Raw genomic sequence first — 18917 nt, 5'->3', positions numbered from 1 at the left:
TTCTGAGACTGTCAGTCAGTGAAATTGTACTTCCCTCAGATGTTTAAGGTGTAGGTTCAATACCTAGTTCTGCCAAAAAGGGAAGGAAAAGGCTATTTTGAAAATGTTTCTATATAATATTGGACATTATTTTCATTTAAAAATAACAAAAGGAAAGGACTTAGAGCCAGGTTTTTTTCTTCCTCCAAATTGAGACAGGGTCTTGCTATGTATCCCAGGCTGACCACAAACTCACAATCTTAATAGCCAGGCATGTATCTGAATAGTACTAATATAGCAATACCATGTGCAGTTTTGAGTTCCAAACAAAATTAAATACATTAAATGTCATTTTAATCTGCCTAAGAGTGAAAGTACACTTCCTACTCGACTTCTGGAAATCTTGAAAACAATTGTGCCTTGTGGGCTTTGGGTTTAGAGACGTTCTCTATTCTCATCACCTTGAGAATATTGGGCTCTTCATCTTACAAAATAAATTTCTGCACACCTTTTTTTGTTGGAGGGATTGCTTGGGAATTTCCCAGCACTTCCTCATGTAAGGCCATGTGTCACCATGCAGGATTTACGGTGATTGCTGCTATGAAAAGCCCCTGCAGCACCTTTTTCCCTTAAGGTGATTGCCATGGATTAGAATGGACCTCCTAAAAGTTCATATGATAAAACATGACTCCCCACATCAAATGATAATGGTATTTGGAAGAGGGACCATTGAGAAATAATTAGGATTAGATGAAATTTGAATGGGGCCTCCACAGTGGCCTGAGCAGCTTCATGAAGAGAGAGAGAGAGAGAGAGAGCGAGCAGCAGCATTCTTGCCCCATCTCACCGTGAAGTGCCCTGTACTTTGTTAGTACAGCAGGAAATCCCTGACCCAGGTGCCAGTGCTATCCAGTTTCCAGAACCATGAGCTAAATGAACTTGTATACCTATCAGTCACATGGTTTCTGGGATTTTGTTATAGAAACAGAAGATGGACCAGACAGAAGTGAATAACATTATAGTATCTCAAATGTTTATTAAATGCTGCACTTTTCATGATTGTTTGTTTGTTTGTTTGTTTGTTTGTCTGTGTCCTTGCATGTGTATGCATCAAATTCAGGTCATTGAGTGCCTCCATCCACTGAGCCATCCCACCACCTCCTATCTTCATTGTTGTTGAAACAAGGTCTCTACATAGCCCTGACTGTCCTGGAACTCACTATATAAACCAGGTTGACCTGAAACTCACAGAAATCCACCTGCCTTTGCCTCCTGAGTGCTGGAATTAAACATAGGTGCCACCATGCCCAGCCCCTGTACTCATTTTTGATGTATTGTTTTAGCTAGTCTGAAATGGTCAATGCCAATATTCTTTTTGGAAATCTTACAACTCTGCCACTAAGGGAGAAAACTCTGTGTCCTCCTTTCTCAACTAATTGGCTCTAACAGTGAAAGAAAATGCTTGCCCTATTTAGATGCTCATATGACCATTTCCAGCTCCTGGCTTTGTAGTTTCTGTGCTTCCCTGCCCACTGGATGATATTAGCTTTTACATAATTAAGAGCAACTGTAGTCAAACAAAAATGTCCCTTTTCCTGAGTTCCAGTGGGAAGTTAATACAATTTGGGACTTTGAACTGATCTAGTTTTGGGGTTGGAGTAAGAGGACAGATACAGAAGATTCTTTGAGGGCCATGGATTCCCAGCTAACTAAGGCCTTCCCTACAAATATGTTCTCTGCCACCCATGACTGTTTCATTTACCTCTCACTTCAGTGCCCGTTGGCTCAACTGGAAGCCCTGGTTGACCTGAAGCTCACAGAAAACACCTGCCTTTGTTTCCTAAGTGCTGGGATTAAATGCGTTTATCTCCACACCCTAGTACAGACCTGTAATCCCACTGCAGGAATGGGGCAGGAAGATCATGAATTGGAAGCAAGCCTGGGCTACATAATGAGATTGTGCCTCACAAAAACAAAAAGTTAACTAAGTCATTGTGGGCCCCTGATTAAGATATAAACAATACCTGAAGGCAGGTGTGGTGGCCCAGGCCTTTAATCTCAGCACGTCAGAAGCAGAGACCAGTCTGATCTACAGAGCAAGTTCCAAGACAGTCAGGGCTACACAGAGAAACTCCCTCTGGAAAACCCAAGAGAAAAGAAAGAAAGAAATACTACCTGGTTGTTTAATCAATATAGTTTATAGGACATAATATAAACACACAAAGGAATGCCCTGCTAAGGTCCTTAGTGTCTTCCCAAAGAATAACCTTTTTCTCCAGGACCTGATATTTTCCTCTGTTTTATTGTTTTTTAAGTTGGTTTTTGTTTTGTTTTGTTTTGTTTTTTTAAGATTTATTTGTTTATTATGAATACAGTGTTCTGCCCTCATGTATGTCTGTACACCAGAAGAGGGCACCAGATCTCATTGTAGATGGTTGTGAGCACCATGTAATTGTTGGGAATTGAACTCAGGAAGAACAGCCAGTGCTCTTAACTGATAAGCTATCTCTCCAGCCCTTGGTTTTTGTTCCTTTGTGGTGCTGGAGCACAAACTCAGAACCATGTCTATGCCCCTGAGTGAACTACAAACCCTTACTCATGATAATCAGATCTGTTTGGATGATCTGTAGTGATCAAATTAAAGTGATTACTATTTCTAACTCCTTAATCATTGGTCATCTCTTTTGTTGGCACCTTCAAAGTCCTTGCTACTGTTTCTTTATGAAATGCCTAATTATACTGAATTATGGTTACCCTTCTGTACTATAGTGTTACATGGTATTTTAATCATTCAGACCATAACAAATCCAGAAAGGTAGCTAGGAGTATTGTTGTACATCTGTAATTCTGGCACTTGGAAGGTAGAGGCAGGAGTTTATGGTTATCCTCTACTACATAGTGAGTTTAAGACCAACTTGGGCTATGTGAGTCCCTTTCTTGCCTCAACAAACGGGGGGGGGGGGGGGGGACCCTGGAAAAAAAAAACCACAGGAAACATTAATGTCTCTTATTGCAGATGAAGATATTGATCAGCAAGCCAAGGACTCACACCCACCAAAACTTCAGTTTACATACATGGGGACAGTTACTACATGTCTTTTCACCGGAGTATTTCCAAAGCAAATACAGTTGTTTTTCTACATTTTCCTTCTTTCAAATTCTGGGAAAGCTGCCACTGTACTTGGGGGAAAGAATAATAGTCTCATCATCATCATCATCATCATCATCCTTCTTCTCCCTTCATAAACAAGTGGACTTAATTCTTTGTAATTCTGCCGCTTTGTTCCTAACGTTATTCCATGCACTTGAATCAATTATAAACTATTTTAAAAATGGCCACCAAGATGGCTCAGCAGGCTCACTCAGTACCAAGCCTAATGACCCGAGCTTAGTCCCCAGTGCTGCAAAAATAAATAAATAAAATGGTTTGAAATACCATAGGGTCTTGAAAATATTGGCTGGCATGACCATAAAAATTTTGTTAGTGTTGTCATTCAGGTTTCTTATGTTGTGTCTGTTTGGGAGTTTCTGAGATGATGTCACACTATATGGCACTGTCTGGCTTGGAACTCCCTACGTAGACCGTGTTGGCCTTAAACTGCTAACAATCCTACTGCCTCAGCCTCACAAATGCTGTGATTATTAGACTACACTGTGAAGCCTAGATTTTGTTTTGTGTTTTGAGACAGAGTCTTGCTGTGTAACTTTGGCTGGCCTTGAACTCAGCAATCCCAACAGTTTCACTTTAAATTCTGGGCCTATAAGGTATGCCCCATTCCCATTTATTGAACACAAACACTATAGTAAGAGTAATATTCTCTTTTTTTGGTCAGTAAGTTTAGAAAGTTCAGATGAGCTTTTCTGTACATCAGAGAATAAACGCAAGTGAAATAAGAATGCATGCAGCAACTCAGGCTTGATGTGCTAAATACTTACCCAAGTACATGAGTGTGTGTGTGTGTGTGTGTGTGTGTGTGTGTGTGTGTGTGTGTGTGTGTGTGTGTGTGTTGGTTTTTGTTTTGAACTCCAGGTGTCACCTATGCTAAGTACACTATCACTGAGTGTGTCACACTCTTCCACCAGCCTGTGGATTTGAATTCATTAAATGTTCTGAACTATAAGATGGACTTTTTTCCCTCTCTACCATGTTTGAAGTATTAAGTATTCATGAGTTTATTTTATTGGAATCTTGGGGATATTTACATGCTTATTTAGCTTAGAAAGACAGTAAAGTTGCTGGGTGGCAATGGTGCACGCCTTTAATCCCAGCACTCAGCAGGCAGAGCCAGGCAGATCTCTGTGGGTTCGAGGCCAATCTGGTCTACAGAGCGAGATCCAGGACAGGCTCCAAAACTAAAGAGAAACCCTGTCTCAAAAAACCAAAAAATGAATGGATGGATGGATGGATGGATGGATGAATGGATGGATGGATGGATGAATAAAATTAAAAATAAAAGACAGTAAAGTTACTGCTTTAAGAGACTGCATAGGGGTTTGAGGCCAGCCTCAGATATAAGAGATCCTGTCTGGGAATGGGGAGGGGGGGGAGAAGAAGAAAAAAGACATTATAATCTAACTTACCCTTAAAGATTGGAAGCATTTCTATCCATAGCATGTTATGCTAACATGGTAAAAAGCCACGGCCTTTCTGAATTACAAGCAGATACACAGAGATCTAACACCTCAGTCATGTCCCAAAGTAAACACAAACTCCTGAGACCTCTCCAGTCCCTGTCTGGAAGAGCTGTTCTCTTTCACAGTATGTACCAAATTCTTAATTGAACTATGAACTACTCCCAGCATAAACAATTGGCCAAAAAGAAAAGCCTAACAGACTGAACTGCCTTGTGGTTTCTTGCCCCACAGAGAAAAATAGATAACTGTCAGTCTTCTCCAGAGACTGCCATATAGTCAGACAGTAAAACCAAATTCTTTTTCTATGCTGTCATCAGGGAGGACTCATTAATAACCAATGCATAAACCAGAATCTGTTTGGAAAGAGTATTGAGAGAACCAAGAAGTCAGCAAAATCAAAATGGCACTACTTTCAGAGGCAAGAAGATATATGGTCAGGTTATAGTAACCTACAAGCCTATTCTCTCCAGGCAGCTCATCTGTTCAGCTCTCTATTCTATCAGTTGAATCCATTAATATCTTAAAATAACCCTTAAATTTGTTAAAGGACTTTTTTTGGGTGGGTGAGTGTCTGTCTGTCTGTCTGTTGATACTGGATCTCATACAGCAGAGGCTGACCTCAAACTTATGTAGCTCAAGCTGGTCTTGCTTCTGACCCTCTTGCTTCTTCTACCTCTGGAGTAATGAGAATATAAGCCTGCCCCCATCATACCTGGATACTACACCTTTTTAATTCCAGTTTGTTGTTTTTCTTTTGTAGTCCTGGAGAATGATCCTAGGGCTTGGTGCTCACAGGTACCTCTATCTGCTAAGCTATATATATATCTCCAGCCCCTTTTTAAAATTCTTCAAGGTGGCATCTCATTGCTACCTACAGTGGCTTTGAATTCTTGACCTTCCTGCTCCCATCTCTTGGGATTACAAGCATACCTTATGCCTGTTGCTCAAATATACTTTAAAAAAATACTTAGAAATGTACAGTGGACATTTGTCACACAAAAGGCCTGCTTTAGGCTCAGGCAACTCCCCAGGGCTGCTATCCATATAGTGGAAGCTCATACAACCAAGACACTTTGTCTCACATGCTTAAGTAATCACAGTGGTAAAATGAGAAGCTAAGAGAGCACCTTGGAAATGCTTTGACCAGATGATGTACTCACTGTCTTTCTTTCACAATCCATTGGTACAACTGATCGAATGATTACTAGGGGATATGGGAAATGTTATCTTGCACATGTGTCCCAGAAGGAAAGGAGCATTGGAAATACCTATCAGTGGGAGCAGTTTTGCTTCAAATTTTAGAATTGTAACATTACCTGCCTGGAGGAAAGAGCATAATCCCCAGCATTCAGCTGTATAATCATGAAGAAAATTACTCCCTAATAGATTTTATACTAGATTGAACATAATTAAATAGTTAAGTAACTATTTAAAAATGTTACATCAAATTTATTTAGTGTAGGAATATATGACATTACTTAAAGAAAAGTGTTTACTCTCGAAATAAAAATTGAATCACAAGAGCTACTGTTTTTGAGTTACAGAAAATTTTTGCATTTATAAAACAAACTGAAGGAATGGAAATCATAGTGGTGGGGCTGGAGGAGATGTCTAAATAGGTAAGAGTGCTTTCTTCAGAATCATAAGGACCTAAGTTAGGGTCCTAGCACCCACATAAAAAGTCAGGAATGGCCACAAGTGTCTGTAACCCCATGCTGGGAGCTTTGGGGCAGAGACAGAATTTCTGGGGCTTGCTGGGCAGCTAGCCTAGTTTTCAAAGGGGGATAGGAGGCAAGCTTCAAGTTCAGTAAGAGACCCTTTCTCAGGGAATGAGGAGAGAGTGATAGAGGACAGCATAGAAATCTGTGATTTGTTTGATTTCTGTAAGTGAGACTGTAGATAAAGCAGAGCAGGGGGATCTTGAATCCAGCTCGCCTGCATAGCGATGTTCTGCCTCAAAAAACAACCAAAAGATGTTTGGTTCTCTGGTGCAATGGAGCAGTAGGTGTCTGAGCAGACCAAACCCAGACCTGAGCTCTTGGCATAGTTTTTGCATCCATTACTGGATCTCAGGGTTGCACTGCCTTCCAAGAAGTGGAAGTCTCCTGTCTGTAGTGTCAGATTTTAGGGTCTCATACTTGCTTGCCTGTTTTCTTGCTCACTGTTTTTACTCCTACTTAATTGTCACCTACATAGTTTTCCAAACATAGGATAGCAAACAAAGAAGAAACATTGGGAAATTGCAACTGTCTCCTGGTGCTTAATGAAAATCTGCATAGTTGCATTTTGTGTTTATTGGACCAAGCTACCTCTGGATGTTATTTTATTGAGAATTGGTTTTACTTTGTCAGCTGTCTTCAACCATACTTAATTTAAATGAGGAGACAAATGTGAATGTGAAAATAATGTCCTGTAGCTTTAAATCCAACCAGTTGGAAGCTTTTGTCTTTTATAAAAGATGCTCACAACTGGAGCAGAGAGGCAGATACTGCCTTTGCTTGCAGAGTCAAACTGTTCATTTGCATTTAGCAGCCCTAGCAAACCACTCTCGAGCATACACACACACACACACACACACACACACACACACACACACACACACACACACCGGGGCGGGGGGAGTTAGGCTGAAGCTTTCTGTTTATTCAGCGCAGTCCCAGACGCCCAGATGTAAGGCTACTGAGTTGACGCAGGAGACAGAACTGAACTGTGCGTAGACTGAGGTAGGCACTGCACTGCAGAGCATCGGCTACGTGGGATGGTGCAGCTGTGCCTGCCTGCTGTGTGCAAGCCGCTTCTCTGAGATTGAAAGTGAGAAGCCCAAGGATCGCCTAGAAGCTTCACTGTGCCCAGCCCTTTGGTGGAGGATGTGTCCCCAGTGGTAACTGCCCTCATTTACAGTGTACAAGAGTGACAGAATCTGCCACTGCTCCTCTGCAGTTTGGAAGCCGGAACAAATGGAAAGCGCTTATGGCCAAGAGAGGTTATGATTTGTTTGCACAATCTGAGCTTGCTCTGGTGTTCGCAAATGAAGGATGGGCTTTGTGGCAAGCAAAATCAGCAGACTGCCTGACAGGGGTTTTTGGTAAGATAAATGTATTATGATGACGGCGTTTCCTTGTTAGTTTTTGTTGTTGTTGTTGTTTTCTGTATCAGCTACATCAAATTGTATCTTAGCAGTATCCATTCTGCAGAATCATGTTTGGTGGAAAAGGATGAGCAAGAGAGCCGGAAAAGATATTTTTGCTGCTTATTCAGGTTGTGACCTTCAGATATAATCATCAGGTTTTTCTCAGATACCCGTGAGCAGTTAGGAACTAGGCATTTTTAGATCGTAGGGTATTCATTCACAATTAGGTCTTTTTCTTCTTTTTTTTTTTTTTAAATGTCTTTGGATAGTTGTAATTACCTTATTTTTTTCTAGGATTTTCCTAAAGCCAGCAGTGGAGAAGGAAAAATAAAGCTTGCATCCTGATCCTAGGCTGTTGCCCCTGGAGCAGTAGTAGGCTGAGAGCATGAGTGTGGATGTGGGGGAAGGCAAGATGAGTAGTCTGCTATTTCCATGCTCTGCGTGGTGGAGGTCTGTCTCGGGCTCATTGTCTCGCTGTTCAGTATCCAGTGGTGGTTTGAGCTGCATCTCTTTGCCCTCTATTATAATTGAGTTTCCTTTTATGTTTGCTTTTGTACCTTTTTCTTTGCCAGACCCAATTCTGTCATGCAGCCTTTTTCCTGTTACTGTTAATACATAGTAGCCTTTATTAGAGAAAAGACAAATGTAGAAAGTAGTCCTGAAACACAAGATCCAGGGCTTATCCAGCCCCAGCACCTCAGGAAAAAGATGGAACAATCCTGAAGTAATTTTGGCCCCTAAAACAAGATAATGGACATTTTCTCTTTAAGGTATAGGTTCTGACTTTAGCAAATTTAAGCATCTTAATTTTTAAATCTTAAAAAGGATGTTTATTTCATGTTAAAGAAATGGATCTCCATAGTGAGTTCCAGGAGAGCTATGAATAAATGAATAGGGAGACCCTGTCTCAGTTAAAAAAAAGAAAGAAAGAAAGAAATGGATTGCGTTAGGTCCATGAAGTCCTGCCAGAATTACTTGGCTCTAGTCCATTCTGAGTTGGATCCTATTATATGTTCTAAGGATAAAGGTTTTCTTTTCTTCACTGTAATTTGGCCATGTGTTGTTAGGAGGTCTGTGACTTGTTTATTGGCCAAGCTCAGATCTTGTCCTTGGACCCCTCCTCTCAGCAGCAGGCACAGCCAAGTTTCCTAGCAGCTTAGAGTGGGCACAGAAGCTGTTCATTGACCCCTGCCTTTCTGCTGACTCACTGGTTATGTAAGCCTCGGATACAGCCATCCATATACTGCTCTGTGTTGGGGAATGGAGACTGCCTGTTTCCCTTGCATCCTTGGGCTCTTCCCTCAAGCCTTTTTGGTTAACATGGTCCTAGGGTTTCACTGCAGTGAAAAGATAAATCCTTTTTCTCTTTTTGAATTTCTGTATTCTTAAACTCTTCATGATGAAAATCCCATCTGTTCTCTTGGCACTTGAAGCCTTCAGAAATAGTGATTTCTCTCACTTCTTGCCTGGTTAAAGTAAGGACTTCCTTTTCTGTCTTTGAGAGCTCAGTTTGAATGCCCCATTATAGGAGCCTCTCTGAGCTTTCCATGTGAAGGAAGGTCTCCTTCTGTTACCCTTTCCTCGAAGTACCCTGTTCTTTTCTTCATGGTGGTTTCCAGAGTCAATAATTGGTTACTGGTTTCTGTGTTTCTGTCACTTGCCACTCAATCATGAGTCTCATGGAGGCAGAAAGATTTCATACATTGATAAATACCCAGCAAAAATCACTCACCAGAGCTGACAGAAAGGACTGGCAGTCAGTAACACACACACACACACACACACACACACACACACACACACACACACACACACACACACACACACCGGGGAAAACATGAGTTCAGGGTGTGGAGGAAACCCCATGTGATGAAGGTAAAAAGTGAGAGAATATACAGGTGAGGCTTGGAGAGATGGGGACCTAACATCATGAGACTGCAGAGGCCACATTCAGATTCTTGGTGTTTGGAGGGCTGGGGAACGTTTGAGAGTCATTGGTTTGGGTGCTGGAGCTTCATGCATGTTTAGGCAAATACTGTACCATCTAGGTATACCACAGCCCAGAATTCTTGCTCTTAAAAACTGGAGGGCTACTAAGTGAATGTAAGCATCCCCCTAGAGTTGGGATTTTCCTTTTCTCACCCCCCCCCTTTTCCCCCTTCAACTCCATGAGAACCTAAGTGAATGCAGGCAGATCTTCTGTCCAGAAGAGGGGTGTTGAGAATTTGTCCTGAGATGGCGACCGTAGGGATAGGTGCAGAGCATTTCGCACTCCGGTGGAAATTTGAAGTCAAGTTGATGGAACTTGGTGTTGGGTTGGGTGTTGGGAGAAGCAGATGATGTCAGAGGGGCTGATGGGATGTTGTGCGCTTTGCTTTTTGGCTTGTTTTTTGGCTTTTTAACTGTGGACAGTAGTTACTGTTCCTGAGGTAAGGAGATGAAGAAGAAGAAAACGACTTTGAAGAGAGTTCTGATAGAATTGTGATATACTCTGAGTATTCGTTCCAGAGATGAGACTGTTGCTGTTGTGAAGCCTTCAGTGATGAGCTGGGCACCCAGTCGAGGACAGTAGTTTTGACCTGTTTGTTGAAGCTTGTCTCCTCCCATAGCCTTTCCCTGTGCCATGCTGTTACAGCCTCGGGTTACTCTGTCAACCTAAGGTTCACTTCAGTACCATTCTTTATTCTGAGCTGTCAGCCTGAAAGGTCTTTCCTCGTCCTTTCTGTCAGACTTACCTTGAGGCTCATTTCATTGTCATCCCCAAGAAGCTTTCCATTTCCTTCCCCTTGTTTACTGAGTTTGTTAATTTTTGAGACAGTCTCTTTAAGCTCAGTCCACTTGCTTCGGCTTCCCAAGTGCTCGCGTTGCAGGCCGCAGTGCCACACCCGCAACCCGGCACCTTCAGGGAGCCTCTTGGCCAAATCCAATATGTTGTTTCCTTTCACTTGGTGGTTAGGTTTCATTGGTTAGAGCATGTGTTCTTGGAGAGAAGAGATTCTACCTTTATTGGGTGGTTTTTACATTTTAAAAAAGCAAACAATATTTATAAAATTAGTTGAACAGTGGAAGGAAGGCTCATGGTGCGTGTGTGGGGATGTTAATATCCCACATCTGCAGGATCACAGCACCGTGATATGCCTCTGCTTCCATCCTCTCCAGGGTTATTGAGACTGTCCCATATCCTTAATAGAAACAGTTCAGAAAGAACACAAAATGTCTTTAAGAGTTTTAAAAACAATTGAATTTGTCCTTTTTATCATTTCCTTTTACTTTATTTGTAATTTGTGAGAAAAAATAAGGTCTTGCTATTGATTACCATTTGTGAAATGATTGATTGAGACAGGATAGGACCAGCATCCATATTAGCTAGTCTTGTTCCCTGGGTTTCCTCTTTTTCTTCTCCCATCCTTTAAAGTAAGATGAAGTAATTTGCCAGGTGGTGGTGACACACTTCTTTAATCTCGGCACTCAGGAGGCACAGACAGGTGGATCTCTAAGTTCTAGACCAGCCTGGTCTGGAGAGTGAGTTCCAGGACAGCCAAGACTACACAGAGAAACCCTGTCTCAAAAAAACAAACAAAAAAAGATAAAGTAACTTGATGTATGGGCCTAGTGGTATACACCTCCATTCCCAACATTTGTGAGGCAGAGGCAAGAGAAATGTTTCAAGTTTGAGGCAGCCTCTGTGACTGTTGTGTGACTTTTCCCCGGGGAAATATGTGTGAATGTTATTCACCCCAGGTATAACACCAACAACAGACCAAAGAAACTACTTAACCCACGCTTACCTTAGTAAGCCAGTAGTTTGCGTTACTTAGAAAAGTGTGGGTGATGTAAAGGCAGCTGCATCCCTGGAGCATATGCCCATTTGGTAGGCAATTTCCAGGAGAGTCCTCTCCCCAATGATTATTACTGCTTCTATAATCTGTAATCTTGGGGAGAGCATTGAATTAGTTGACTTTTCAAGTTTCTTGGGCCTTCTAAATTTCCTTAGCTTCCCAATTCTTACAAAACAATTTTATTCCTGAGGGAGGATTTCAGTTGGAGGAAATAGCTACACAGTGAGTTGTAGAGCAACCTGTGCTACAGAGTGAGACCCTACCCACCCTTCCCCACTCCAAAAAAGACAAAGAAGAAGCCAGATGTGGTAACTCACTATAATTTCAACACTGGGATGCAAAGGTAAGAGGATCACCAAAATTTCAAGGCTGGCCTGGGCAAAGAGTAGAAATTCTGGCTCAAAAGCAGCAGGAAAGGATGAGGGAAGGAAGAGAGGGAGGGAGGGTTGGCACAGAGTGAGTTTGAATGAGAAGTACCAACAATACAGTGCAGGAAGAATGCCTGTCTTTTTCCTAAAGGGTCTCTATGTGTCAGGGTGGGGGGATGGCATTTACGTCCCTCACTCTTTCAATCCCTACAGGTCCTCCGCTTACACCTGCAGCCCACACTAACTGGAGAAATGCAGAAGCAGAGTCCTAATTTCAGATTGTTTCACAAAGGCTAAAGCATTCAGCTCGATTTTTCTCAAGTCTGAATAGATTTCCTTGTTATCTTAATTGATATCAGAATGCCTTACCCAGGATCTTCTATTCCCTCAATGTTAGTGATTTCTTATACCTGTTAGGAATGGCAGGTAACCTCCATTGCTTGTGTGACTTCATGAGACCCCATCTAAAAAATCTATGAAGAGGACTACAGCTCCTTCAGTGGTAGAGCACTTTGTTTAGCATGTACAAGGTCCTGAGTTAGAGCTCCTGCACTACATAAATTAAATGATATGCTTTATGTTACTGTTCGAAGAAAATGGTGTGTTCTTTGCTATTTGAGAGAGATGAATGAAGAGGAGAGGAGAAAGGGCTTTATAACATCATCTTGAAGGAAGGGAAGAAAGAGTATGCTTACATGCTACAGATTTTGATCTGTCAGAACAACAGAGGCTCTCCTTCCTGAGAACCAGTCAGCTCTCAACAAGGAAATGGCAAGCTAGAGACAGAATCAGGAAGTCAGCAGTGAGTTCTTGAGCACTTACTTAGTGCAGTGCATAGTTAGTGTTTTTTAGAGAAACCAAAGTGGTAGCACTTGTCATCATAGCATGTAGAAGGCTAACACAGGAGGAATGCCATGAGCATATGACCAGTCTAGGTTAATATAAGTAAACAAAGCACAGAATCCTAACCTCTATGAACTGTACATTTCAAACTGATGATCGAAAAATTCATAGAAATATAAAAATCCCTAATATACAAGAGTAAAGATGTATACATAGAAAACTGAAGTTAGGCACTAGAAAGATGGCTCAGCAGCCGGGGTGCCTACTGCTCTCCCAAAGGACCCAGTTCAGTTCCCAGCACCCATATCAAGCAGCTCACAAACACCTATAAATCTCATTCCAGGGGATCTGACACTTCTTTCTGACCTCTTCAAGCACCTGCACACACATGACATATACATGCATACACACACACACACACACACACACACACACACACACACACACACACACACAAAGAATGAAAATCAATCAGAGAGAGAGAGAGAGAGAGAGAGAGAGAGAGAGAGAGAGGGAGGGAGGGAGGGAGGGAGGGAGGGAGGGAGAGAGAGAGAGAGAGAGAGAGAGAGAGAGAGAGAGAGAGAGAGAGAGAGAAGAAAGAAAGAAAGAAAGAAAAGAAAAGAAAAGAAAATGAAGTCGGGATACAGAAGAGCAAGTATGTAATAGAAATGAAGGCTATAGCTTCCCTAGGGTGAGCAGTATAGTAGTTGCTATTCAGACTACATGTAGGAGTACAACTTTGAAGTGACAGCCAGGATATGATAGGCTCTTTCTATTTTTTCAGATGAGGTCTTACTCTAGCTCTAGCAGGCCTACAATTCTCTATATAGACCAGACTGCCTTTGAACTTTCAGTGATCCTCCTGTGTCTTCCTCCCTAGTGACATCTTCCCTAGTGCTAGGATTACAGGTTGACATGAGTTCAGATTAGGAACTCACCTATAGAGCATCCATTGGAGGACCTAGGGCTGCTGCCTCCAGCTCCTCGCACAGGACTGATTGCCTGCTAACATGAAACTCAGCTCCCATCAGCACTGCCAGGTCTACTTCATGGCCTACTTTTAGGGCTTAAGGAAGCTATAACTGTCTGGCCAGAAGATTTATTCTTGTTTTAAGAAAACTTTACAGAAGCTGGTCTACAGAAGGAGTTCCAAGACAACCATTGTTACACAGAGAAACCCTTTCTCAAAAAAAAAAAAAAAAGAAAGAAAAGAAAAGAAAAGAAAAAAGAAAACTTCACGGTATTCTCCACCCCTACCCCAACCCCAATGTGTAGGGCCTATGCTAGGCATTGGAAATAATACCAGAAAAAGTCTATAATCCCAGTAGTGACTGTAGAAGCAAATAAGACTGTGTTGTCTGAGGACTGGGGCTCAGCGGGCACTTGCCACTAAACCTGACAACTGAACTCAGGTTCAGTCCCCCAGGATATACATGGCAGGAGAGAACTGACTCTCAAAGCTACCTTCTGACCTCCACATGTACACCATGGTAACTCCACCAAAACAAGTTTTAAAATTTTAAGAATATGTTGGCTTTATAGGGGTGTTGTTTTGTGGTTTTGTTGTTTGTTTGTTTGTGGTGGGTTTTTTTTTGTTTTTTGTTGTTGTTGTTGTTGTTGTTTGTTTGTTTGTTTTTTCAAGACAGGGTTTCTCTGTGTAGCTTTGGAGCCTGTCCTGGAACTCACTCTGTAGCCCAGGCTAGCCTCGAACTCAGAGATCCGCCTGGCTCTGCCTCCTAAATGCTGGGATTAAAGGTGTGCACCACCACCACCGCCCAGCAGGGGTGTTGTTTTTATAGCTATTCCCTCTGAGCTGGGAAGGAAATTAACAGACCATTTACTTAAGAAAATTTAATGGGACAGGAGAGATGGATCAGTGGCTAAGAGATTATACTGCCCAGCAAGTCTGTCTTAATCCCTATTACCATTACCTCGTGAATATGTAAATTAAACCCCGTACTTTCTGGTTCAAAAGCAAAGCCATTTCTATCTTTGACATAAAATGTTAGAAGAACTGTGAAACTTGCTCTGCAGGTGCCCAGCATTAGCTCCAACAAGGAGCAGCTCAATCTATCCTGTAAAAGCTTGCTTAGGGGGAGGGCGACAATGGAGAGATGGCTCAGTGGTTAAGAGCAATAAATGTTCTTCAAGAGGACCAGGGTTCAATTCCCAGCACCCACATGGCAGTTCACAACTGTCTGTGACTCAAGTTTCAGGGGACCCAACACCAATGGCCAAACACTAGTGCACATAAAATAAAAATAAATTAATTTAAAAAAAAAAAAAAAAGAAAACTTGTCCTGCAAAAGAACAGGAAAAAACCCACTCCTAACAAAGCTGTGTGTGTCAGATGAATTGCAAAGACTTCCTACTTCCATCTGCTTTTGTCTTCTTTTTCTTCATTCCTGAGGAAGTGATGTGTATTGTTTAGTATATAGAATATGAAATTTCCACAAAGAGCTAATATTCTGTAAGCCAGATAGAAGTTTTACTGAAGATAGTGATTTGAGACCGGGGATGGAGTGATGGATCTGCTGGCCAGGTAAGATGGTAGGAGAAAGTTCCCTTCTTAAGTCTGTTGTTATCCATAGGCAGAGCTGCAGCACTTAGGGTAATCATCATAGTTGGCTTTTCTTGAATCATGCAACGTTCTGTAAAATAAACATTCTAATAAGCCAAGCAGAGGAGACTAACTTATAAAGACAGAAAAGGAACTGGCAAAATAGCTTAGCAGGTAAAGGCACTTGCCGCCAAGCCTAGTGACTTGAGTTCAACCCCCAGTACCCACATGGTAGCAGAAAAGAACCAACTCCCACAAGCTGTTCTCAGCTCTCCACACATGTTCGTGTTATGCACATATACACATTCTCCGAGAAAGATACGGAGGGATGGATGCATGCATGGATGGACACAATATAAATAGAAATAAGTAAATAAATGTAATTTAAAAATAAAAACTTAGAGCACTTACTGTTCTTACAGAGGACCTAAATGTGGTTCCCAACATCTATATTAGGCAACTCAAAATCAGTTGTAACTCTAGCTCCAGATCTCATACCCTCTTTTGGACTCCACAGGCACCTGTACTCATACATACGTACGTACGTACGTACGTACGTACGTACATACATATTATCTAAAAGTAAAAGTAAAAAATAAATTTTTTTTTAATCTTTAAAGACAGAAAAAAACTAAAGAAAGCCAAAACAAAACATTAATTGGGGGTGGGGAGCACAGTATGTGTTGAGGTAGTATTTTACCACATAGCTCTAACTGGTATGGAACTATCTACATAGACCAGGCCAGCCTTGAACTTGCAACAGTCCTTCTGTCTGTGTCCCAAGTCCTGAGATTATAGATGTGTATCACCATACCCAGCTTAAATTGGTCCTCTCAAAGTTATTTTCTTGCAAGGGACAAGAACACAGAACAGTAGAAAATAACTGCTCAATATTGGATGCTTAAAGATTACTTTTTTATTTTTGGTGTATATATATGTATGTGAGTTATTATGTACATGTGTGTGTAGGAGTGGGCTTGTGCAGAAATCAAAGGAGGTGATCGAGTTTCCTTTCATTCTCTGCTTTATTCCCTTGAGATAGGGTCTTTCACTGAATGTGGGGCCATCCAACAAGGTAATCCTCCTATCTCTGCCCCCCCAATACTGGAGTTAAAGGTATTCATGCATTCATGCCCAGTTTTTTACATGGGTCCTAGGATCTAAACTCAGCTTTTTGTGCTTTGTGCAGCAAGAGCTGGTAGGCCCTGTGTACAGCAAGTATTACCGGCCCCAGATTACCATTTTATGAAAGGGATAAAGAACAGGGAACTTGGATGTGAGGGCACTCTGGCTGTGACATCTGTCACTCCATTGGTCGCCAAGGTTGATTCAGCTGATCTGGCTGGCTAGGCGGGTGTCCCCTTCCTCCCTCACCGCTCCACGTGCGTCCCTCCCGAAGCTGCTCGATCAATGGAAGAGGACAACCTTCCCCGAATAGAGGAGGACCAGTCTTCGGTCAAGGGTATATGAGTAGCTGCGCTCCCCTGCTAGAACCTCCAAACAAGCTCTGAAGAACAGGGAACTTTATTAGCTAATTGAAACTGGCCTATTTAGGACTTTGGCTGTCATATAATTGTGATGAAAGATCAGATAATAGCTTGGGTTTGGTTTAGTGATAAGACCTTTACTCTAAAAATGATAACATTTGCCAGGCACCATGACACAACTTTAATCCTAGCATTTGTTAGGTAGAGGCAGGTGGATCTCTCTGTGAGTTCCAGGTCATCCAGATCTGCATAGTAGGGTGAGAGAAGAAAGGGGTGACATTTTTAACCTATTAGGGTCTAGTCTAGGAACTTAGTCCAAAACAATAATCATATGTCATGCATAATCGAATCTAACACTCCCCTGGCATGTTAGATTGGGAATCAAATCCCAGGACCTCTCTTGGGCCAGGTAAGCACTCTAGCATTTGCTATACATACCCAGTCCCCAATTCAACATCTTTTCAAAACCCTCTTAGGAAAAAAACTGTGACCCCATTGCATGGGTGAGAAAACTTGGGCTCCAAGAGAACACATGTGCAGCCCAGAGACACAGCTAGTAAATGTGGAAAGGTCCCAGTGAACTCGAGTACTTTGCGCCATGTTCTACAGCATTGCTATAAGCTGTTGTGTCCCCCTCCCTGTCTCCTGCCCCTGTGTGCTGTGTGTGTGTCACTCTGTCTGTCTCTTGGCTGTCCTGCCTAGGGTCTCCACATAGTCTTGCCTTGTAGCCTAGGCAGGCTTCCAACTTGTGACCCTCCTGTCTACCCAACTTGTACCAGTGTTTAGAAAACCGATCTTTAACATATTTGCAAATGAAAACTGTAAGCATTTAAATGCTTTGTCAAATACTGTTCCCTAAGTGACTTCCCTCGTCCCTCATGAATCTTTTCACATTTTCTTTGAGTTGTTTTCTGGTCAATTAACTCGTGCCAGCTGGTAATTTCAGTCTAGCTTTCTTAATAGAGAGAAACAAATACAGAGAGCAGTATGACCTGTAGCCACTGCAAAGGAGGCAGTTTCCAATGACAACTCCGAGCAGCGAGACAGACACCAGCAAGCAGGTGGTAGATGCTGACTCTTCCTGCCTGCTGGCAGCTGCCTGGGGGAGGTGCTTTTCTGTCATTGTTTATAAATTGATAATAATGATTTTACTGTGAGAATTGGAAGGTTATCTGGCCACAGGCTAGGCCACAAGGCCAACTTTCAAAGTGTGACCTTCACTCTTGAGATGAATTTTACCTTTGTTCTGGATTCTCTGTAGCCTTTGCTTATCTATGTCTTAGAAGTAAGAAGTATGATCTGGAATCTATTAAGATGAGATCCTTAAGAATGACTCACATGCTATTGCAGTAATGGCCAGTGCCAACAGTCTGCTCTGTGCCAGGTGCTGCTACAGCACTTTGACACTCAGGACTCACTTCATCCTTAAAGCACTCTCCTGACTGAGCACTGGAGTGTCTCTCCTTTAAGTGATATGCCCAGTCTGTGCTTCCCCAGGGTACCAGAGGGACCATCGTCAACCAGTCACCTTGCTCTTTCGTGTTTACACCTTTTAAGAAGTTCGGGAGCATTCACAGAAAGTTGAGGCAGGAGAGGTATAAGTTTGAGGCCAGTTTGGGCTACTACTATCAAAATGCTCTAGGGAAAAGGAGAAAGTCTTGGGCTGATGATGTAACTTAGTGGTTGAGTGATTGATACAGGGTTAGATCCTCTGTGACCCCCACTCCCCAAGTGGGAGGGAGTATTTTAGTATCACCTTTGTAAACTTCTTCACATTTGGAACTGAGTTGTCTGGAATGAGTTAGGGATCCAGTTCTGTGTTACCTATATCCAGCCTCATGTACAGCAAAGGAACTGTCTTGAGGCCAGGTGCCCGTGGTTAGAGCACAGACTTGCCCTTTAGGACTTGGTTTCTACTCTATTTCTGAGTTTCTCCCCTTTTCAAATGGGTACCTTTCAGAATTGGGAGGTGTTACTGGGTATTCAGTAATTTCCAGTTTCCAGTCAGCTCTCCTCTTACAGGGATAAGATGTCTCTGTGGTTACTCTTCATGGGAGGAGGACACACTGGCCCCAG

At 42.2% G+C, this 18917-nt stretch overlaps 1 protein-coding gene across 21 annotated transcripts in view; it reads left to right on the top strand.

The window, feature by feature from the left end:
- The window catches only part of Tmcc1 (transmembrane and coiled-coil domain family 1), a 172728-nt gene that overhangs the window by 129737 nt on the left and 24074 nt on the right, over positions 1–18917 (top strand). The window contains exon 1 of one of the 21 annotated variants that reach the window (XM_076567674.1): positions 7028–7699. The exons of the other annotated variants lie outside the window; for them this stretch is intronic. The gene's annotated coding sequence lies outside the window, so the exon portion shown is untranslated. Of the gene's footprint in view, positions 1–7027; positions 7700–18917 lie in introns of those variants that run through there. 21 annotated transcript variants of the gene reach the window in all.

The sequence above is a fragment of the Peromyscus maniculatus genome, chromosome 3 (assembly GCF_049852395.1).
Source record: "Peromyscus maniculatus bairdii isolate BWxNUB_F1_BW_parent chromosome 3, HU_Pman_BW_mat_3.1, whole genome shotgun sequence".
Lineage (NCBI taxonomy): Eukaryota > Metazoa > Chordata > Mammalia > Rodentia > Cricetidae > Peromyscus > Peromyscus maniculatus.
Note: the sequence above shows the minus strand (reverse complement) of the source record. Positions and strands in the feature narration are given on the sequence as shown.